The 25,966-nt window shown below is 33.0% G+C and overlaps 1 pseudogene; it reads right to left on the minus strand.

The window, feature by feature from the left end:
* The window catches only part of LOC149578210 (uncharacterized), an 87,263-nt pseudogene that overhangs the window by 25,810 nt on the left and 35,487 nt on the right, over nucleotides 1-25,966 (minus strand).

Consider the following 25,966-nt stretch of genomic DNA (forward strand, 5'->3'; position numbering starts at 1 on the left):
TAGATTTTTCAAAATGATGAGAATCCATGGGGATTACCATTTTTGCCTCAGAGCTCCTACAGAAAAGATAAAAGATCAAATGATTTGAAAATGACCCTTTGGGCCCTTATATAGGTTTTGAACTAATTTTTCAAAGTCCTCTAATGGATGTGAAAATCACCCCCTAGCTAATTAGACTAGTCTAAACTCATTTTCATAATCAAAATTGAAATTTGACACACTTAAACAACTCAAACTAAAAATATAACACACTTAAATAGCTCAAAATCAAAATTTAACACACTTAAACAACTCAAAATAAAAAAATTATACAATTAAATAGCTCAAAATCAAAATTTGACACACTTAAATAGCTCGAAATCAAAATTTGACTCACTTAAACGACTCATAATCAAAATTTGACACATTGAAATAACTCAAAATCAAAATTTGAGACACTTAAACAACTCAAAATTGTCTTTAAAAATTTTGGGGCTGACGTGATCAAACACTTGTGCACTCTACATTTTTGATACTTTATACATCTCAAAACATCATCAATTCACCATATTCTCAAAATTTTCCAAATTTGTGAACAAAATTCAACTATGGTCAACTAGACCTCTAAATTACCCCAAAAATTTCCACATGCTCTTCTACTTTGTTTTATATTCTTCTGAATATCTAATTCTATCATTATCTTCACATCTATTTCTTGCATGTATCATCTTTCAATTTCACTCCCAAAGGGATAGGAAGATTACATCACTAAATATTTCTAATTACATCATTGAATATTTCAAATTTGGCTTCAACTTAATATGAACATAATGTCCTAATCACTAGGAGCATCTTTGTTCCCTCTATATGGCATCATACGCTATCTAATCTTAATTATTGATCAAGTGATCAAACTCATAACAATTCTAGTCATAGCTCAATGGACAAGTATATAGGTGTTCTATTTGGACTCCTAAGAATTAAGCTTTGTTCTAGGGATTATCCGACAACTCATGATTAGGTCATGTTATCTTTTTTATGGACCATTATTTAGGTGTTCTATATAGACTCTAGAGGATTAAGCTTCATTCTGAAGATAATTCTAAGATTTCTTTCAATCACTATTTAATGGACAAGTATTAGGGCATTCTAACCCTAATTCTTGAGGATTGAGCCTTGTTCTAGGGACAACCCTATGAATCATGATTAATCCTTTCATCTTTTAATGGATAGGTATCAAGGCATTCTAATTCTAACTCCTAAGGATTGAGTCTCATTCTAGGAAAAATCCTATGAATTTTGATCATCTTTTTTCCATTAGACCAGTATCTAGGTGTTCTATCTGGATTCTGAAAGGTTAAGCTTCATTATGGAGACAACCCTAAAAGTCTTGCCAATTTATTTTCATGTCATCAATCTTAGTTCTTGTTCCATACTTCAAACTTTCTATTTCTTTGAATCAACGTGTTGCTTGCACATTTATTCAAAGAGGGGGAAATGCAATCCCCCTAAATTATCAAATTAGCATTTCAAACCAATTTAAGTGCATCAATATTACAACATCAATTTCTTGATCAATTAAGTCCTATTGTACTAGGCATTTCTAGTTCTAATCATCTTTACTTGGCCTAAGTGTTAAATGCAAAAAATCCTTAATCTGTATTAATCACCTACTTTATTTAATTCTTAAATATTGATTGAAATTGGTTAAATTAGCATCCTAATTGAATTAATTTAATTATAATTCCTAAGCACTTTAATTAAATTTAATCCACCTTTTTAGCTAATACACATAAAAAGGGAATTAAATACATTGATTTAATTAAATATACATGTCATCAGTGTTGAAACTAATTATTTAATTAATTTGAATATGAAATTATGATGTCATGTTTGAATAGATCAATTTTCTTTCCTAATTCATCTCACGTGAAAAAGGAATTAAATATATTGATTTAATTAAATATGCTCATCATAATTATTTTAACTAATTATTTAATTAGTTAGAATAATAATAATGAGAACATATTTGAATGGATCAATATTATCCCCTATTTCATCTCATTCAACTCCATAAAAATGGACTTAATCTCTCTTTCGATTTGAACCATGCACTCAGTTTGATCTTGACCATTGATTGGGTCCAAGATTTTATAAAAGAGACCCTTGGTCTCTCATTTGAGGAGGATGCAAGTGAAGAGTGTTGAATCTATCTAGGATTGATCACTCAAGCATTTTACATTTGAATCTCTATTGCTTTTATGTTCTCATCATTTAGATTACAATGCACTCATTTATCTTAATTTACTTATCATTGTTCTTAATTTAATTTTAATATCATCTAGATTAATTCATATATTTGCATACAAAACTATAAAAAACATAGATTAATTTTGCATTTGCATTCATTCAAATCCTCCATACTAGTTTGGTCTGGTTACTGAACTCTCAATGTTGAGAGTGCATAGTAAAACATCATCTCGTTAGAAGCAAATAAATCACCGTGTATAGACATGCTAGATGAATAATCTCATGTTCATTCTAGGATGTTACTAACAAAAAATGATCATGTTGAAGTGTGTGGTTGAATTAGAGGCCCATATTTAACACTCGCACTAAGGAGGTAGTTTGTGTTGAGAAAAAGCCAATGAGCTAGAAGAACACAAGTGTGATTGTATGTTAGAGTGAGTAGTTCCAAGTAGACAAGTGATCATGTCTGAAATTGCATAGCTAAGAAAATGAAGAGTATAGTTGTAGAAGGGTCAAAGAGAAATAAATGGATCTATATCCAAGCTAATTATAGTATCTATTTTATTATATCATTCCCATGTTGTTTATTAAATCTCTACAATATTAAATCTCATCAAGGGTGGACCCTAAGAGGTTCTTTGTATCAAATCCCATAACATGACGATACATTAACTTGTGTTTTGAATTCCTTTAACCAAGTTGTTCCTAATAGGGCAAGACTATAATAGGTTTCATCAAAATCCCTTAAATAGGTGGCACCTAACAGTGTCATTGTAATCTTTTAATAGAGATAAGGTCTTGACCAGAAACACTTCAAGAGAGTGCAAGTTTTATGAGGATTGACTCAAAAACTGTGTTTTTTACCCTAGCTGAGTTTCCATAAGTATTGTGTTATGGTTGATATTTTATATTCAATAGTTTTACTTATTCCTGATTGGTCAAGTTGTAGCTAGCACAAAATTTTAGATAGGTGTGAAGTGTGATAGAAGTAGAAAAGTTGAAACTAGTAGAGTATATTGATTCACCCCCCCTCCTCACCCTCTCAATATACTAGCCTATGATTGGATCAACACACTTCCAGCAAGAGGTGTTGTAATACCCCTCATTTGCTATCATTATAGACTTAGTTGTTAAAGTTCCATATGAGTCTTCTATAGATGTGTTAGCCCTTATTTGATATGTAAAATGCAATACTTTGATATGTAGAGTAATTGATTGTGTTAGATTGTAACAATTTCCTAGTTGTAGTGATGATGCTTCAATTGCTCTTAGTTAGTTAATGAAATTACTTTTATGATGATGGCATATGGTGTGTCTAGGAAGATATTTATTATGTCCTCATAATGATGAGATATTCATGTTAGAATATGATGTTATTTATATTTAGGATTTACTGTTATACTTACCCCATACTTGCATGTGTATGGTGTGTGTTTGTTTTATATTTATGTTTGACGTGCCTAATATGGTTGAGGGAGGGAGTATAGTCACCTACTAGTCAGGATATACATGATGTACCAGTCCCCAACATTGTCTATTGAGCTTAGATTTATATGCACATGTACATGCTCATTTTTTATACAGATTTGTAGGTACCAGGCATTGACTTCCCTAAATTGGTAGGATGGGTGTGTCCTATCACAATAACTTAATGGTAAGAATGGAGAGATAATGTTCATGTCCAATCCCAGCCATAGCCTAATTACTTATCTTGAGAAGGGGGACATGTATCTAACTTTCCACCCTTCTTAAACCCATGATTTTATTTTGTTTGTGTAGTTTAATTTTAATTTTTAGTTTAATTTTAAGTTTTAGTTAGTTTTGGTAAATTTGTTGTTTTCATGTGGATTTGACTATGTGATTTATTTGGTAAATGATTTAATTATAATATTTGAGTTAATCATATAATATTGAGAATTATTCAATATTATTTGATTAAAAAGAAAATATTAAATTATGAGTGTATTTAATTAATTAGAAATTAATTAAATGTGTGCTTTAGTTTAAAACATTTAATTTAAAAGTTTAATTCAAGAAGTTGCATTAAAAAAGATTAAAGCTTTAATATTATTTTATTATAATTATCTAATCAATAATAAAAAAATATAGAGTTGCATTTAAATAACGAGCTTTGAATGTTATTATTAATTTAAATAATAAACATCGCTTTAAATAGTGCTTGCACTGATTAATAAAGTGGAGGAAAAGAAAATAAAAGAATATTTTAATTAAAAAGCTCTTTAAGTGTGCATGAAATGATTAAATAATAAAATTTTACTTTAACGAGAGACCTTTGCATGTTCAAAAACTGAAAACCCTAGGTAGAGTTAAACTCTTTATTAAGATATTTGAGCTCATTTCTACAACATAGGTTTTTGGGAGTAAAATTTGGAATTGGATCAAAAGAATTGTCAAAAGTTTCAGAGGGTTTTGATTTGCATGTGTTCACAGATTGTCTCATATTTCAACTATAGTTTTGAGGTAGGGTTTGAAAATCCATTGTAGAATTTTATTGAAATACCTGTCTAATTTGTGTCTTCCTGGGTACTTGTGTAATGCTTTTTAATTTATTGCATTAATTTTTGGAGAAAGAATTATGTTGTAGATTTTGAAAAGGAAAACTTATTAATCAAGAAAACTTGACCGTGAAAAAATTGTAGAAAGTTATTATGACTTTATTCTTTTGAAACCCTTTCTAATACAAGGAAAATTTGATTATAGAATATTGAAAGAAAGTAATAAATTGAATAGCAAGGGTTTCAACTTTTAAATTTCCATTAGAACCATGTGATTATCATAAAAAATTTAAATAAAGATGAATATTTTTCTTATATCAAAAATAATTTGGTTGCAAAAATTATTGGGAAAATGATAGATTAGTTGAGAGGGAAGCATGTTGTAACTAAACTTATACATGCATGTGAAAACAAATATATTAAAAATAGAAAACTAAGTATATTATGGTTGCATGATTTGAGAGATCAAAAGAATGCGAAAAATGTGGATTTCATGTTTATTTTTATTTTATAAAAATATAATTTTATTTTTTGATTTATTTATCTATTAAAAAACTTTTTTTGATTAATTATTATTTTTTAAAAAAAAAATTAAAACTACTATTGAAAAAAATTATTATATTTATTAATTTCAAAAATTAAATAAATAGTATTCATTTAGTTATAAAATAAATGTTAGTATTAGTGATTCTTTAACTCTAGTTAAACTCTTAGTTGCATATAAATGATTTTATATTTATTAATGCAAGGGAGAAGTTAATAAAAAAATATATATTATTTTATTATATTTTAAGAGAAGTTGTGGTGGAATTCACTTTGTAATCACCTAGTTAATAACTATTTAACTTAATAAGAGAAATTATAAATAATTCAATTAAACATATAATTTTATCTCTAGTTGCATGATGAATTAAAAGAAAAGTAAATATCAATATTAAACTTAAATAGAAGTCAAATTGATATTTTATAAATGAAATTGATATTAATGTTTAATGTGATAATATACATTTATGTTATTAATTAAATTATTTATGATTTTAAAATATTTTAAATTAAGAACATGATAATGCTGCATGATATTTTATATGCACAAAGAGATTTGACATTTAAATACGTGTTTATTTAAATAGATCTATTAGCCAAACTATTTATGTCTTACTTTATTTCTAAACACGTACTTATGACCCCAAACTAAATAAAAGCAATTGATAGAATTAAATCATATGACTGAAAACTATGTGTTTTCTTAAATATTCTATTTATAGTCTTGTGATATTTATTTTTCGTGATGGATTTCTTTGTGGATTGTTTAGTTGGCCAAGTTAGGATGTGCACCAAAACTATTTTTGAGATTTTTTTAAGATTATTTGATTGGATGTTATGATGTATTTCATGATAAAAATTGAGATTTCTTGATGGGGACACGACCCAAGCACAGAATGGACACAACAGGAAAGGAAAATTTTATTAACTATAAAAATATGCTAGTACACTTAGTACAGAGAAACAGACTCCAAAACAGGCCCTATCGGCTTACAACAGCATAAAACTCGTGATAATTTCTTCTTCCAGTACCTTCTCTCAAACTCCACTCTGAACTGCCTTTTATAATGTCAGAAATGTTCTTAAATAGACCTTGGAGAGTTAAGGATTAGGAATACATTCTAAAAAGTGCTAGTTGGCATCCACCGACCAAATAGAAGGCTCTAGAAGTCGCATTAGAAGTCGGCACAAAATTAGAAGAATCTAAAAACGGTAATCGAACTTTTGGAAGGCATAACTTTTGAACCATAGCTCCGATTGACGAACTGTTTACATTTCTGAAAAGCTCTTGTAGTGCCTACCCTCATTCACATCATTTCTGGACATTGTTGTTGTTATTATTAGACTATGATGGACTAGTTTTATGTTGATGAAATAGTGGTATTTTTTTGACACTATCAGACATTATGTTATGGATTCAGTGGTTGTGTGATGAGATCATTTAGACTTTACATTTCATGCATACATGATGATCATTATATTGTTTTCAGTTATTATTGATGATTAGTTGATGGTTATTATCTCATGTGTTTTATTATGGATACTTACCCCATACTTGCATGTGTATGGTGTGCGTGTTTTCTTATTGTATGGCATTTTTGATGTGGTTAAGGAAGGGAGTTGTAGTCACCTGCTTAGTCAGGATTTACACAATGCACCACTTCCTGCCATTGTCTGTTTAGCTTAGCATTATATATATTGTATGTACATGCATGGTTTTTCTGTAGGTTGCAAGTACCGGGTATCGACTTCCCTGAATTGCCAGGATGAGCGTACCATATTATACTATCTCAATGATAAGAGAAGGGAGATAAATTCTCAAGTCCAAATCCCAAACCCTTAAGCCAATTGTCCTAGTAAGGTAGGACAAGTATCTGGATATTTTACCCACTGAATGTGTCGGATGACATGATTCGTGATTTTTAACCCTTTAGATTGATTTTGAGTGATTTGCTCTATGATGGGTTTTCATATTTTATTTTGGAGGTCTATGGTGAATTTTCTATTAATTAAGTCTTAATAAATAGATTTAATTAATAAATTAATTATTTGAGAAAATTAATATAAAATATCATGTTATTTGATATTTTGATTATAATTAATTAAATGAGAATTAATTGAGGAAAAAGAATTAAATAAAAGAAAATTAGAAATTAAAATTAATAATAATAATAAGAAATAAATAAATAATAATAATAAAAGTTATAAAAATTAAAATGAAAGTTATAAAGATTAAAATAGAAGTTATAAATATTTAAATAGAAATTATATAAAAAGTGAATTGGAGTTATAAGCTTGCATGGGAGTTAACGCACTTTTCTATTTCTCAACTATCAACAACACAGGGGTTACGGCATCAATTAAGCACATGGTGTTTACAACCCTATGGCTCATCTTGAAGGTTGGAAAAGACCCATCCTTAGTTGGTGACACCTTCCAGCTATTTCTAGAAGCATTCTAGATGTTTCCTGAAAGCTCTTTATATTCAGGCATTCATAGAGGCTTGGATATAGCGGTTGGAGGGAAAATTGGAGCATTGGAGGACTCGAGAACTCTGAAGAAGGGAGGAGCTTGCTCTGCGAGTTTCTGAGGAAGAGCGAATTAGCATCAGAATTCAGGTAGATTCTTGTGATTTTACTTATTCTATTTCCGCATCATGCATTCCCTGTCTTCTTCGTGTCTTCCATATGTCTTTTGAAGAATTTCATAATTTATTGTGCATTCTCAATATGGGTAGATTAATTTATTTGAGAATTTTTATATGCATGGATCTAAAAAGAACACAGGGCTAGGGTTGAGATTCATAGTCAAATCCATTAGATTAATTATTGCAAATTTTTGGAGATCAAAACTTTATGGGAGAATTCTGAAAAATTGAAGTTGTATTGATATATGGTAAATTTACTCATACTTACATATATACACATATATATATATATATATGCTCATATATTGTGATATTATTAATTCTGCATATATATATATATATATATATATATATATATATATATATATATATATATATATATATATATATATATATATATATATATATATATATATATATATATATATATATATATATATATATATATATATATATATATATATATATATATATATATATAATATATATTTGTTAAAAAATGGATAACATACCCGTGGGCGAAAACATTTTAATAAGCGTTTTAAATCAAATTGCAAATAGAAATTGTGTTAGCGATTTTAAATATAAACATTTTATAAACATTGATTCGGGGGGGGGGAACGAGACCCGCACCCCCCATTGCAATCGCAATGTACCCCGTCACAAGTACTGCGACCGCAGTAGTACACAGTACCACTGACATCGCAAGCCCTGCAACCGCAGGGTCCTGCGTACCGGCAGCCATATCATATAATGTGCGTCATTTTTTTTAAAACATTTGCCATATTCGATTTTAGCATTAATCGAATTTGATTAATTCAATTTTGTTATATTATAAAATAATTTATATATTCATATATGTATTTATATATATATATATATATATATATATATATATATATATAAGTATGTATATAATATGTAAATAAGATTATATTTTTTATAATTGTAAATTGATAATTGATTTATATCAAGGCTCATGATTAAAATTAATTGTTCTATTAAGTACATTAAATATTGAATTGGTGGGGGACGTTTGGATTAAAATTATAATTAAAGAATGGATTTGTATTCATGTATAAATGTTCCTTCAAATTCTTTTTCTAAACTTGGAAATGTAAACCGAGACTTTTGCATTTAAATTCAAATTGTAAATTTAGCAAAACCAAAATATGTGTTGCATTGTGTATTCTTTATGCTATTGTTTTGGGTTTTGGGTTGACTAGTGTTGACTAGTATAGGACGTCTACCAGAGGCTTGGGAGTTATGTGATTGTGATGTCATGATGATGCTTTAATCTCAATCTTTATAAACCCAACCATGGTTATGTGATGGAATGCTCTATGTATTGTTTGTAATTACTGATTGTTATAGTTGAGATTCTTATGTATGAGACACTTGACTTAACCATTATTTTTGGTCATCAATCAGTTAACCTTAGTTATTTTCTAGTCGCCATGATGGGACTGTGATGTGGATTTATTCTTGATGATGTCATGATGTGACATGTTTGATTCAACCATTTTTGGAGTCTTCAATCAGTTTGATTGAGATATATTTTGATTATTCAGAACCATTGGATACTTTGATTATTAGTGATACTTCAGTTGCCAATAGAGAGTTGTTGTGTTCATGATTTTCTATAGATGTTAGCTCATGGAGATTTGATGCTTTTATGCATATTTGGTGATTTTATGGATTATCCTTGTGATTTTGAGATTTATGATTCCATGAGCATTAGGGTAGGATATTCACATGTAGTGACGGGAAGTGGCTTGCAATGGGGGTCAAGGCCCTAAGAGGCTGCCAAGGTAACTCATTGTAAGTTGGATTAATAAGTGATAACATTCACACCTAATACTAACTGAACGAACCTAAAAAGATAAGAGTTTTGTTCTCGCCCATGCCTTGAGTGCTTGTACAGGTTAGGATGGGAGTAGTGAGATGCATGGTTGTGACCTTGCATTTCGTAGTATGCCTCGTCCGTATGAGAGGATACTAGTGGCCGCATGAAATTAGTATGGACCCATGGAGTTTAGCTAACTACCAGGGTAACTTGTACATGATAATTGTGATGACACTTTCTTGCTTGCATAGTAGGTTCCTACATGTCATTGTGTGCCTCTAGGATTAGATGTCGGATTTTGTGTTTGGAACCTTTGAGTTAGTATACTTTTAGGATTCCTAGACTTATGGAGATTTGTGTATGTGTTATGGATAGCCTATTTGGGACTTGAGATTATCTCCTTAGCATGGTGGGAGTGGACCACTTAGGTACCATGCAGTCAGCTGGTAGTGTATTTTCCACTCTTATCATTTCGAGATTCATTGAGACATCCTGGCTATTGCGTCCTTCATGATGGTGGATATGTATCCTTTTTCATTGATGATTAGCATATGTTAGATGATGTTATCTTATGCTTTTATTTGCATGTTAGATTACTTTCTACATATGATGTTGTATATGTTAGGAGTGACATTCCTACTATGTTAATACCGATGATCTCTTCGATGATTTAGAATGTTATGCACTGAGGGATGGCTAGGATCCATGATGGTCTAATGATGCTATTAATGGTTGGGAGGAACCATGCACTTAGTTTATTATTTTTGATCTTTATGATGGATGACTTCTATGATGATGTATCATGTGTATCATGTGATTATCTTTACTTTGATGTATCATGGATTGTAATAGAATGATGTACCTTATTCTACATATGTATATTCTTTTGAGCTTGTCATACCCTGTGACATGTACAGTGGATGATTGAGTATTTGAAATGTAATGTATAATCATTGGACTTATCATTATTATTTCATGTGGATGTTGTATTAGATGGATTCATGTAAGATAGATGTTTCTAGATGTAATCCAACGTTAAGGGATCTTAAAGAATGTAATCTGTTATGTATGTTATGTTTACTTTCAGATGGACATTACTATTGCTTCCGTTATTGTGCATAAGTTTTACATGGTATTTACTTTCATGGGGAAAAAATTGCTACTGAACTTAGTGAAATTCTAGGTTAATTCTTTACATCCCTTGGCAGGGCATTACATTTGGTATCAGAGCCCGAGTTTCTACATTGGGAGCTCTGGGTATTTTGGAACAACTAGAACTTTGAACTATTAAGTGTATTTTTTTGAACTTGATCTAGGTGAACTGAAGTGGAACTTGGACTATTATTTGAATATTCTTCATACTTCAACACTTAGTTTTCAAAATTGGAAATTTTAACTTAAACCTAAACATAGAACTAAACTTAGTACCTTGTACTATTGCAGGATGGTATCTGGGACTAGGTCTTCTGTTAGAGGTCATTGTTGAGGCCGTGGTAGAGGCTGTGGTTGTGGCAAAGCTATCAGTGTCCATGAGTCTGCCCATTAGGGATTGGCTCATGTACAGAGCAGGGAAGAGCACTCTAGTAGGCAGTAGGAAGAGAGCCATAGAGAGGACGAAGCTGAGTCTGAAGAGGTTGGTTTGAGACAGACGATGCAGACTATTCTAGAATGTCTACCTCCTATTCAAGAACAGCCCAAAGTGCACTAGACAAAACAAGAGCATAGACCCAGATCTAGAAGTCCTCAGAAGGATCGTCAGAGGTCCATTGTGTCCACTCAGATGAAGGATCTTTCAAGATCCAAGGTTAAGCCTTTCAATGGGCAAGGTTTTGGTTATGTGGCCGAGCAATGGCTTATTTCCCTCGATAGGATTTTTTCCATGCAGGAGCTCGACAGCAATGTTAAGGCAAGGTTTGTGATCACTAATGTAGAGAATTTTGGGGCCACTTGGTGGACAATAGAGGAGAAGAAGTTAGGAATCGATATGAGTAGTGTTACATGGGAGATATTCCTAGAGAGTTTCAGTGAACGATTCCTACCAGAGGAATGGAAACAGCAAAGAGCTAATGAATTTCATAATCTTAGACAGTACACTTTGTCAGTGACCGAGTATGAGCGTAAGTTTTATGAGCTCATGTCTTTTTCAGGATTCAGTGAAAATTCAGCTCAATTGATACAACATTTTATTAAGGGTTTGAATAACCATATTATTGGGGGAGACAAGGTATTTGAGCCAAAAACCTTCAAGGATGCGGTACATCGAGCTATCCTTGTTGAGCAAAGTGTCAACCTTGGTCAAGGTGGTTTTGTAGGAGCGCCAACAGCACCAAGATCTAAAGGCAACTACAATTCAGGTGGTAACAAGAAGTTTTCTTTCTCTAAGAGGAAACATTATCAACAGTAGTCTTAGCAGACATAGCAACAGAAGGGCTCAAATTCTCAAGCTCAAGGTGGTGGCAAAGGCTCTAACACCAAGAACTGTAAACACCTAAATTTGATTACACCGCTTTAGTAATCCTATTTAGTTATCTCTAAAGGCATCATTAATTAAATTTTTATTTAATTAATCCTTTTCCATCCCTAGTTGATTAATTTAATTAATCATTTATAGTCCTAATTGATAAATCAAATAACCTATTATTTATCAATTAAATCCTATTCTTCTATCTAATTCCAAAAATCCCCATTTATTAAATAAATCTATTTGATAAATAAAATCTTCAAATCTAAAAACCCCTAACTTATCCCTAATCCTCCATTTAGCCTAATCCACCCCATCCACCCATACTAACCTAGCTTAGCCACTAACTCACCCAACCTCATTAATGCCATCCACTTGCACATCTCTAACATCTCTAATCTAATCCTAAACCCAAGCCTAATCCACCCCCTAATGTTGTCACATTCCTTAAACAAGTTTAAGACTTTCCTAATCCAAACCAAAGTCTCCCCTCAAAAATCCCAACCACCAAGTCATGAGTGCTCTTACAAACCATAAAAGACTCTTACAAGCCCACTCATGACTCTTACATCCATCTTCCACACTCTTCCCTCTTCCACACTCATTCCTCTTACATCTCTCTTACATACTCAACCCCACTCATCATTCCTTTAACCAACCCTTTACCCTACCCTCTCACACTCATCCTCCTTGTGACAAGTGTCACCTTCCCATTGGTGCTAAACAAGCACAATCCATGTGCTCCCCTTTGAGTGCATCTTAGCCCTCCTTAACCATCTCCCCATCCTTGCATCTAAGCCCTCCATCCCTCTACCCCTTGGCCTATAAATTGAATCCCATCCCAAGCCATTTCATCAACAATCTTTGAGCTAAAGTTACCATGCTATTTTGAGAACCAAAACCATCAATCTTACCCTTATAATGCCAAATTGAGAGCTCACAAAGCTATCAATTTGCCATTACCCACCTCCATTGAAGCATCTTTTCAACATCTTGAGCATACATCCACATCAAAAGGACACATCTACAAAATCAAAGAAGCATGGAGTGTTTACTCTTTTGAGGTTTGCATTTCTTATTTGCTTTCTTTGTCTAAGCTTATATGTGAATTTAGTTTTAGTTTGTGAATGTTTCTCTTATTGCTAATATTTCTTGCACACTAAAATCTTGTTCTACAAGAACAACCACAATGCTCAATGTAATAAATAGAATCAGTCCAATCAGCCAGCTCAAAGTAGCCAGTCTTTTATGAGCAAGAACAGTCGTCAGTAATCAAATGTACCACCTATGCGTAGAGGTTCTGGAAGAAACATAGAATGTTTTTCATGTGGTCAAATTGGACATTATGCAACTTAGTGTCCTTAGTGTGCACCTCAATTTTCAGGACCTAGACCTACAGTTTCAGAGCCTATAGTGGGTGATGCAGGTAGAGCTCATAGAGTTTTTGCAGCAGTTGATCACCGTCAAGCAGATCATCAAGGAACAGTGGTTGAGACCATAGGTATGATTAGAGGTATATCTCTTTCGGTATTGTTTGATTCAGGAGCTACAAATTCATTTATTTCACCATCTATAGTTTCTAAGTGTAAGCTGGATGTGGTGAAGCAAGATCGTGGTTGGCAAGTGGAACTAGCCTCAGGCATTAAGGTCTCCAGAGATTCTGTAGTTCATAAGTGTGGGCTTAGCTTAGGAAACTTTGATATGGCAATGGATCTTCGAGTCATACCCCTTGGTTCCTATGATGTGGTTCTAGGCATGGATTGGCTTGGATCTCATAGAGCCAGTATAGATTATAGGAAGAAGATTATTTTGTGCCAAGATGACCAAGGGAATGATGTGCAGATAGTTGGGATACCAAGGCCTATATCTCTGCGGATGATTTCTGCTATGCAATTGAAGTGAAGTTTTCGTAAGGGATATCAGATATTTGTTGTTATGGTAAATGATCTTGATGGGGAAGATCCCATGAGGAAGACTTTGGATCACCCAATTTTGCAGGAGTACGCAAATGTTTTTCCAAGTGAAATTCCAAGCATGCCTCCAAAGAGGGACATTGACTTTAGTATTGATCTAATTCTTGGAGCAAAGCCTATCTCTAAAGCTCCTTATCACATGACTACATAGGAATTGGGTGAGCTACGTCTTTAGCGAGAGGAACTTCTGGCCAAAGGGAGCATTCGACCTAGTGTATCACCATGGGGAGCTCCAGTGCTCTTTGTGAAGAAGAAAGACAGTTCTTTGTGCCTTTATATTGACTACAGACAGTTGAATAAGGTGACTATTAAGAACAGGTATTATTTACATAAGATTGATGACTTATTTGATCAGATCAAGGGAGCTACAGTATTCTCCAAGATTGATCTTAAGTCAGGATACCACCAGCTTCGCATTAAGGAAGCAGATATTCACAAGACCGTGTTTCAAATGCGCTATGGGTATTATGAGTTCACAGTGGTACCTTTTGGGTTGACTAATGCTCCATCGATTTTCATGAGTTTGATGAATGGTGTGTTCTGATCTTATTTGGATAGGTTTTTACTCGTGTTTCTTGATGACATATTGATATATTCTAAGACTCAGAAGGAGCATGAGGAACACCTATGGTTAGTATTGCAGTGTTTGAGGGACAATCAGCTTTATACCAATGCAGCTAAGTGTGAATTCTTCAAATCAAAGATTCAGTATTTAGGGCATGTTATTTGAGGTGATGGTATTTTAGTAGATCCTGCAAAGATTCAGGTGATAATAGATTGGCCTACACTGACTAATGTGTCAGAGATTCATAGTTTCATGGGTTTAGCTGGTTATTATCGTAGATTTGTCTAGAACTTCTCTAAGATAGCACATCCTATCACTTCTCTTCAAAGGAAAGGAAAGAAGTTCGTATGGACAGAGAAATGTGAGGAAGCTTTCAAGAAGCTCAAGGAGCTTTTGACCAATGCACCGATTTTAGTTGTACCTGATCTAGAAGGTGATTTCATGGTATGTACAAATGCTTCGCTTGAAGGGATTGGGGCAGTGTTGGTGCAGAATGGACAAGTGATTGCGTATGAATCACGTAAGCTCAAGGATCATGAGTTAAATTACCCTACGCATGATCTTGAGTTAGCAGCAGTAGTTCATGCTTTGACTAGATGGAGACATTTCTTGCTGGGGCACAGATTTGAGCTACACAGCGATCATCATAGTCTTCAGTACATTTTTACTCAACCTAATTTGAATGCTCGCCAGAGGTGATGGATGGAGTTTCTATGCGAGTATGATTTTGAGGTTAAGTACATTCAGGGTAAGGAGAATGTGGTGGCAAATGCTTTGAATCGCAGGAGACATGTGGTATTATCGATGACTCTTAGTGTGGATTTGAGGAGTCAAATTCTTTAGGAACTTCCTACAGATTCCTGGTATCAGGAAGTGTGCAGAGAGATAGATTCAGGGAAATCTTTGGAAGGAAAGTTTGTAAGTTATGTTCGAGAATCAGATGGTCTTTTAAGACATTTGGGGAGGATATATGTGCCATTTTTAGATGAGCTTCGCACCTTGATACTAGCAGAAGCCCATTGTACACCTTACTCAGCACATCCAGGTGTCAAGAAGATGCATGCTGATTTGAGACATTTGTTCTTTTGTTCTGGGATGAAGCGAGATATTGCTGATTTTGTGGCTAGGTGCCTTGAGTGTCAGAGAGTTAAGGCAGAACATCAACACCTGGCTAGAATTTTGCAGCCAAATCTCATTCCTTCTTGGAAATGGGATATTATCTCCATGGATTTCATTGTCGGATTACCTATGACTGTTTGGTGTCATGATGCTATCATGGTCACCATTGATTGATTGACTAAGGTGGCGCATTTTTCACCGATTAGGTCTTCCTACACAGCAGCTTCTGTAACTAATGTCTTTATGCGTGATATTGTGAGGTTACATGGTATTCCTAGAAAGATCATTTTTGACAGGGACCCTGTATTCACATCTGCATTCTGGACATCGCTGCAACATGAGCTTGGAGCACAGTTAAACTTTACTTCAGCATATCATCCAAAGACTAATGATCAAATAGAGAGGGTGAATCAAGTTTTGGAGGATATGTTACAGATGTATGTGATGGATAGGCAGACACATTGGGAGGATTGTCTCTACCTAGTGGAGTTTGCTTACAATAATGGGTATCATAGTTCTATTGCCATGGCACCATTTCAGGCATTATATGGATGTCCTTGTCATACACCATTGAGTTGGGACAGTCTTGAGGATTGCATCCTGTTGGGTCCTGAGATGCTTCATGATATGGAGCAACAGGTGGTGTGTATCCGTGAGCATTTGACTACGGCACAAGATAGGTAGAAGAAGTATGCTGAGGCTCATAGGACTGATAAGCAATTTGTTGTGGGTGATAAGGTTTTCTTGAGAGTGCATCCGTGAAAGAGTCCAATCTGGTACGGAAAGGGTTCTAAGCTAGCACCTCATTTTGTGGGACCATTCAAGATTTTGGAGAGGATTGGCCCAGTTGCTTATTGCCTTGCTCTACCACCCAGCCTAACTCCCATTCATGATGTTTTCCATGTTTCAGTACTTTGGCAATATATACCTAATATTGTACATGTTCTTGATTGGAATGTGTTGCAGGTAGAGGACGGGCAGCTAGCTTTGGAGCCGGTTCGTATTCTAGAGCAGCGGGAGTTGACCCTCAGGGGTCGAACCATCGAGTAGGTAAGGTTCCAATGGGACCCTACTAATGATTCTTCAGCTACATGGGAGGATGCAGCCAGATTGAGGGAGTTATATCCCTACTTATTTGTAGGCTTCCAGGAGTAAGCCTAACCCAAGGGGGGGTGGATGTAGTGCCTACACTCGTTCACATCTTTTCTGGACATTGTTTTTGTTATTATCAGACTATGATGGACTAGTTTTATGTTGATGAATTAGTGGTATTGTTTTGACACTATCAGACATTATGTTATGGATTCAGTGGTTGTGTGATGAGATCATTTAGACTTTACATTTCATGCATACATGATGATCATTATATTGTTTTCAGTTATTATTGATGATTAGATGATGGTTATTATCTCATGTGTTTTATTATGGATACTTACCCCATACTTGCATGTGTATGGTGTGTATGTTTTTGTATTGTATGGCATTTCTGATGTGGTTAAGGAAGGGAGTCATAGTCACCTGCTTAGTCGGGATCTACAGGATGCACCACTTCCTGCCAATGTTTGTTTAGCTTAGCATTATATATATTGTATGTACATGCATTATTTTTCTACAGGTTGCAGGTACCAAGTATCGACTTCCTTGAATTGCCAGGATGAGCATACCCTATTATACTATCTCAATGATAAGAGAAGGGAGATAAATTCTCAAGTCCAAATCTCAAACCCTTAAGTCAATTGTCCTAGTAAGGTAGGACAAGTATCTGGATATTTTACCCACCGAATGTGTCGGATGACATGATTCATGATTTTTAACCCTTTAGACTGATTTTGAGTGATTTGCTCTATGATGGGTTTTCATATTTTATTTTGGAGGTCTATCATGAATTTTCTATTAATTAAGTCTTAATAAATAGATTTAATTAATAAATTAATTATTTGAGAAAATTAATATAAAATATCATGTTATTTGATATTTTGATTATAATTAATTAAATAAGAATTAATTGAGGAAAAAGAATTAAATAAAAGAAAATTAGAAATTAAAATTAATAATAATAATAATAAAATAATAATAAGTAATAAATAAATAATAATAATAAAAGTTATAAAAATTAAAATGAAAGTTATAAAGATTAAAATAGAAGTTATAAATTATTAAATAAAAATTATATAAAAAGTGAATTGGAGTTATAAGCTTGCATGGGAGGTAACGCACTTTTCTATTTCTCAACTGTCAACAACACTGGGGTTAGTGCATCAATTAAGCACATGGTGTCTACAACCCTATGGCTCATCTTGAAGGTTGGAAAAGACCCATGCTTAGTTGGCGACACCTTCCAGCTATTTCTAGAAGCATTCTAGAAGTTTCTTGAAAGCTCTTTATATTTAGGCATTCATAGAGGCTTGGATATAGCGGTTGGAGTGCAAATTGGAGCATTGGAGGACTCAAGAACTCTGAAGAAGGGAGGAGCTTGCTCTGCAAGTTTCTGAGGAAAAGCGAATTAGCATCAGAATCCAAGTAGATTCTTGTGATTTTACTTATGCTATTTCTGCATCATGCATTCCCTGTCTTCTTCGTGTCTTCTATATGTCTTCTGAAGAATTTCATAATTTATTGTGCATTCTCAATATGGGTAGATTAATTTATTTGAGAATTTTTATATGCATGGATCTAAAAAGAACACGGGGCTAGGGTTGAGATTCATAGTCAAATCCATTAGATTAATTATTGGAAATTTTGGGAGATCAAAAGTTTATGGGAGAATTCTGAAAAATTGAAGTTGTATTAATATATGGTCAATTTACTCATACTTACATATATATATACAACTATATATATATATTCTCATATATTGTGATATTATTAATTTTGCATATATTTGTATATATATACATACATATATATATATATATATATATATATATATATATATATATATATATATATATATATATATATATATATACCTTTATATATATATATATATATATATATATATATGTATATATAATATATATTTGTTAAAAAATTGATAACATATCTGTGGGAAAAAATGTTTTAATAATCGTTTTAAACCAAATCCCAAAAGGAAATCGGGTTAGCAATTTTAAATATAAACATTGAGTCGCGGGGGGGAACGAGACCCACACCCCCCACTGCGGTCGCAGTGTACCCCGTCGCAGGTACTGCGATGGTAGTGGTACGCAGTACCACTGACGTCGCAGGCCCTGCGACCGCAGGGTCCTGCGTACCGGCAGTCATATCATATAATGTGCATCATTTGTTTTAAAAATGTTTGCCATATTCGATTTTGGCATTAATCGAATTTGATTAATTTGATTTTGTTAAATGATAAAATAATTTATATATTCATATATGTATTTATATGTATATATTTTAATAAATATATATATATATAAGTATGTATATAATATGTAAATACGATTATATTTTTTATAATTGTAAATTGATAATTGATTTATATCAAGGCTCATGATTAAAATTAATTTTTCTATTAAGTATATTAAATATTGAATTGGTGGGGGACGTTTGGATTAAAATTATAATTCAAGAATGAATTTGTATTCATGTATAAATGTTCCTTCAAATTCTTTTTCTAAACTTGGAAACGTAAACTGAGACTTTTGCATTTAAATTCAAATTGTAAATTTAGCAAAACCAAAAAATGTGTTGCATTGTGTATTCTTTATGCTATTGTTTTGGGTTTTGGGTTGACTAGTGTTGACGAGTATAGGATGTCTACCAGAGGCTTGGGAGTTATGTGATTGTGATGTCATGATGATGTTTTAATCTCGATCTTTATAAACCCAACCATGGTTATGTGATGGAATTCTCTATGTATTTTTTGTAATTACTGATTGTTATAGTTGAGATTCTTATGTATGAGACACTTGACTTAACCATTATTTTTGGTCATCGATTAGTTAACCTTGGTTATTTTCTAGTCGCCATGATGGGACTGTGATGTGGATTTATTCTTGATGATGTCATGATGTGACATGTTTGACTCAACCATTTTTGGAGTCTTCGATCAGTTTGATTGAGATATATTTTGGTTATTGAGAACCATTGGATACTTTGATTATCAGTGATACTTCAGTTGCCAATAGAGAGTTGTTGTGTTCATGATTTTCTATGGATGTTAGCTCAGGGAGATTTGATGCTTTTATGCATATTTGATGATTTTATGGATTATCCTTGTGATTTTGAGATTTATGATTCCATGAGTATTAGGGTAGGATATCTGCATGTAGTGACGGGAAGTGGCTTACAATGGGGGTCGAGGCCCTAAGAGGCTACTAGGGTAACTCATTGTAAGTTGGATTAATAAGTGATAACATTCACACCTACTACTAACTAAATGAACCTAAAAAGATAAGAGTTTTGTTCTCGCCCATGCCTTGAGTGCTTGTATAGGCTAGGATGAGAGTAGTGAGATGCATGGTTGCGACCTTGCATTTCGGACTAATACATTTGGTACCAAATTGCAACGGCAGTGCCATTGCAATTTTTTTGTCACAACCTTGTCGTCGTCGCAATTGCGATGGTAGATCATCGCAATTGCGACGATGACAAGGTTGTGATGGAAAAATTGCAACGGCACTGCCGTTGCAATTTGGTACCAAATGTATTAGTCTCATAGTATGCCTCATCAGTATGAGAGGATACTAGTGGCCGCATGAAATCAGTATGGACCCGTGGAGTTTAGCTAACTGCTAGGGTAACTTGTACGTGATAATTGCAATGACACTTTCCCGCTTGCATAGTAGGCTCCTACATGTCATTGTGTGCCTCTAGGATTAGATGTCGGATTTTGTGTTTGGAACCTTTGAGTTAGTATACTTTTAGGATTCCTGGACTTATGGAGATTTGTGTATGTGTTATGGATAGCCTATTTGGGACTTGAGATTATCTCCTTAGCATGGTGGGAGTGGACCACTTAGGTACCACACGGTTGGGTGGTAGTGTATTTTCCACTCTTATCATTTTTACATGCATTGAAACATCGTGGTTGTTGCATCCTTCATGATGGTGGATATGTATCCTTTTTCATTGATTATTAGCATATGTTAGATGATGTTATCTTATGCTTTTATTTGCATTTTAGATTACTTTCTACATATGATGTTGTATATGTTAGGAGTGACATTCCTACTATGTTAATACCGATGATCTCTTTGGTGATTTGGAATGTTATGCATGGAGGGATGGCTAGGATCCATGATGCTCTAATGATGCTATTAATGGTTGGGAGGAACCATGCACTTATTTTATTATGTTTGATCTTTATGATGGATGACTTCTATGATGATGTATCATGTGTATCATGTGATTATCTTTACTTTGATGTATCATCGATTGTAATAGAATGATGTACCTTATTCTACATATGTATATTCTTTTGATCTTGTCATACCCTGTGACATGTACAGTGGATGATTGAGTATTTGAAATGTAATGTATAAACATTGGACTTATCATTATTATTTCATGTGGATGTTGTATTAGATGGATTCATGTAAAATAGATGCTTCTAGATGTAATCCAATGTTAAGGGATCTTAAAGAATGTAATCTGTTATGTATGTTATGTTTACTTTCAGATGGACATTACTATTGCTTCTGTTATTGTGCATAAGTTTTACGTGGTATTTACTTTCATGGAAAAAAAAAATGCTACTAAACTTAGTGAAATTCTAGGTTAATTCTTTGGATCCTTTGGCGGGGCATTACAGCTCTCGAAGTGCCTTATAGCCCTATGGACCAGCTTTTCTCGTCTCCCATTTTTTGGCCTTGTTTAAGGTCATTTAATGCCCCTAACTTGACTTTGAAGCATTCTTAGGAGGTCTCCAGGAATTGAAAAATTGTGATAACTTTCAAATCATGGGGCCTTTTGACCTGATTCTTTTTCTAGAATGCTCTAAATTACAATTACAATCATCCGACCAATTTACACCTTCTAATTCACCAAAATGATGGCTCAATTACATACTCCTATTTTTTTGACATTTACACGTATCCCAAGGTATTCAAATACTCTATCCTAGAACACTGATAGTGGAACTGTAAGAGTTGGAACCTTTATTTGACCCAAATGGGTATCTAGAAATGAAAACACATGAAATAGAAAACTAAGTCTAAGTACTTTTTTTTTTTTTTTTGGGTGACACAGGATTGCCCTTATACCTCTGAATGCTCCTGCATCATTTCTTTTATGAGATTTCTTTTGTTAATGACTTGGGTTTGAGAACCAATGTTATTTTTGGGTTTCCTATTAAGGAACCAAAGTTGATCAGTATTACTTTTGTGGTATGGGAGACAATTGTGATTTGTGAGTTTTGGAAAGGTAGTCTATGTGCATATCTATGAGAGTGGGTTTACATTTTTTTGGACATATTATTGCTATTATTGTCAGACTAAGTTAGACTAGTTTTATGTTGATGGTTAGTAACATTATTTCGAGACTATCAAATATTGTGCTATGGATTTAGTTGATGTATGATGAGATTACTTAGACTCTACATTTCATATATGCATGATGATTATTACATTATTTTCAGTTATTGATGATGATTAGTTGGATGGTTTATTATCACATGTGTTTTAGTATGGATACTTACCCCATAATTGCATGTGTATGGTGTGCGTGTGTGTTCTTATGTATGGCATTACTGATGTGGTTAAGGAAGGGAGTCGTAGTCATCTACTAGTGAGGATCTACACGATGCACCACTTTCTGCCATTGCCTATTTAGCTTAGCATATATGTATATTGTATGTACATGCATGGTTTTTATGTAGGTTGCAGGTACCAAGTATCGACTTCCCTGAATTGCCAGGATAAGCGTACCCTATCGCACTGTCTCAATGGTAAGAGAAGGGAGATAAATTCTCAAGTCCAAATTCTAAACCCTTAAACCAGTTTTCCTAGAGAGGTAGGACAAGTATCTAGATATTTTACCTTCCGAATGTGTCGGATGACATAATTCATGATTTTCAACCCTTTAGACTATTTTTGTATGGATTGTTCTATGATGGGTTTTCATATTTTATCTTGGAGATCTATGGTGAATTTCCTATTAATTAAGTCTTAAATAAATAGATTTAATTAATAAATTAATTATTTGGGAAAAATTAATATAATATCATGACCTTTAGATATTTTGATTATAATTAATTAAATAAGAATTAATTGAGAAAAGAATTAAATAAAAGAAATTAAAATTAATAATAATAAAAATAATAATAAAGTAATAAATAAATAATACTAATAAAAGTAATAAAAGAATTAAAATAAAAGTTATAAGCTTGCCTAGGAGTAAACGCACCTCTTGAATTCACATATGTCAACAACACAAGAATTAGCGCACAAATTAAGCACATGGTGTCTACAACCTTGTGACTCATCTAGAAGGTTGGAAAAAATGCATGCTTACTTGTCAACAACTTCTAGTTGTTTCTAGAGACATTCTAGGTGCTTCCTGAGAGTTCTTTATATTCAGGCACTCCTAGAAGCTTAGGATGTGTGTTTTGGAGGACCCAGGAATGTTGGAGAAGGAAGGAGCTTGCTCTGCGGATTCTAAGGAGAAGTGATTAGCATCAGTGTCCAGGTAGACACTTATGATTTTTGCATATTTCATTTTCACTTTTTGCACTTCCTGTCTTCTTCGTGTCTTCTGAATACTTTCTGAGGATTTTATGTGTGAATGTTCCAGTTGTTTTATTCTTGTCAAGGATATTTAAATTCTTTATGTGAGAAAACCCCACAAGTGTAGATCTGAGAATCCTATGGACTAAGGTTAAAAAAATTATAGTCAAACCTATTAGAAGGATTAATGGGTAAAAGAGAACAATTATTTTTAAAGGAAATTCTTAAGAAATTAGAAAGCCCTTTTTGTTTTAAAAACTGTGTTGTTCTCTTTCTTTTAAAATCATGTAAATATGCATACATACATACATACATACATACATACATACATAAATATATATATATATATATATACTTAATAATAATCTGCATATATATATATATATACATATATCTATTTATTTATTAAATCATAGTCAAAATTATAAATCTGAATTGCGATTTCCATTTGAGGAAAAGCGATTTATACATATATATATATATATATATATATATAGATGTTTTGGGGGAAGGGACCTTCGTACCCCAACTGTCAGCGGTGTACCTGCATGAGTCGCAGAGTACCCACGTGTAAGCAAGGTGCTTGCGACCCGCGGGCCGCATGGCCTTCTTCAAACATAGTCTGCGAGATTCAAATAAACTGTGACCATTATATTCAATGTGGGCACAATTATGATTAAAACCTTCCCTACTCACCACTGACTTTGATGTCAGTCTGCCATTGTGGGTCGCAGGGTACCCGTGACAGTATTGATATCGATTTTTTTATATTCCAATTTTATAATTTTTTAAAATGTTATTATTATTGTTTAAAAATTAATAATTATGTATGTATGTATGTATGTATGTATGTATGTATGTATGTATATGTATGTATGTATGTATATATATATATATATATATATATATATATATATATATATGTATGTAAATATGTATATATGTTATTAATAATTAATAGATTATTATATTTGTTAATAGATTTGTATTAATAGATCATTTCTTTTAATAATAAATTATTTTATAACATTATAGTCTAATAATATAGGTTTAATTTAATTATTTAATTGACTTGAATTATGAAGAAAAGATGATAATGAAAAGAATTGCTAAATTCTCATGTTAAAAATTTACAACGTAAATTCGATGGGGGTCATTTTCAATTGACGTTTATATTAATGATATATCATTAGAATAATTGGAAAATTGATTCTAGACTTATGGAAAAAAAATTAACTATTACATGGGTTAGGTAAAATGCACAATTTCCCCACTTGATATCTAAATTTGAAACGAAAACTGAGACCTCCACATTTAATTCAATTATAAGATTCTAGCAAACAAAAACATGTGCTTGCATTGTGTTTTCTCTATGCTTCTTGTTTTGGGTTTTTGGGTTGACTAGTGTTGACTAGTTATAGGATGTCCACTAGAGGCTCGAGGGATTATGATTATTATGTCATGATGATGTCTTTTGATTATGATCTTTATAAACCCAACCATGGTTATGTGATGGTATGCTCTATGAGATGTTTGTATTTACTAATTGTTATTGCTTTCCAGTCTTCTTGTGTGAAGCTGAAATTCATATGTATGAGACACTTGACTTAACCATTTTGAGTCATCGATCAATTATACTTGAGTTACTTTCCAGTCATTTGATGGAATTGAAATTGTGTTGGAAATAGAGATGGAGTAACTGAGAGGGGAGGGGTGAATCAGTTACCACAAAAATAAATCCACAGATCCTTGGATGTCTTAAAATAAAGTTGTTGCTAACACTCGGTAACCACACAAATAAATGTTGAAACTTGATAGATGTTCTATTAACTTATTAAGCATTTAAAGTGGTTAACATGCATGCATAAAGAAATAATCATGAACACAAGAGACACCAGATTTAACGTGGAAACCCAATTTGGGAAAAACCACCAAGTAACTAGTTACCAATTTTCACTCTTCTAAAGTGAGCCCTATTAGGAGCCAACCCTATTAAAGGTTACGAAACACACTGTTAGGTGTGACCCTATTAGAAGTGGCCTTGTCAAAGGTCCCTAAAAAAATTCAATTGAATTGTCACCTTGTTGGAGGATTTACAAAATGGCTATCAAACCAACTCTGTTAAGAGGTTTTGAATCACTGTTACAATGATTGGAAAGCAACAATGAAGTGATCTGAAATATATGCAACTTATCTTTGCTGAATACAGATCTCTATACTAATTCACTAGATCCTTACTGATTGAACACAACTTTGTAGCTTCATAAAGATATCTAATCCTTCCTCAACATTCGCTCATATATCCGCTCATTCATACATTCGCACTCTTATGCATCCACACTCTTACATCTTATGAATTCACAACTTGACCTTTCATATATACCTTTCAGATTGTCA

The sequence above is a fragment of the Cupressus sempervirens genome, chromosome 1, assembly GCF_028749045.1.
Source record: "Cupressus sempervirens isolate cs-2001-9-10 chromosome 1, ASM2874904v1, whole genome shotgun sequence".
In the NCBI taxonomy this organism is placed as follows: domain Eukaryota; kingdom Viridiplantae; phylum Streptophyta; class Pinopsida; order Cupressales; family Cupressaceae; genus Cupressus; species Cupressus sempervirens.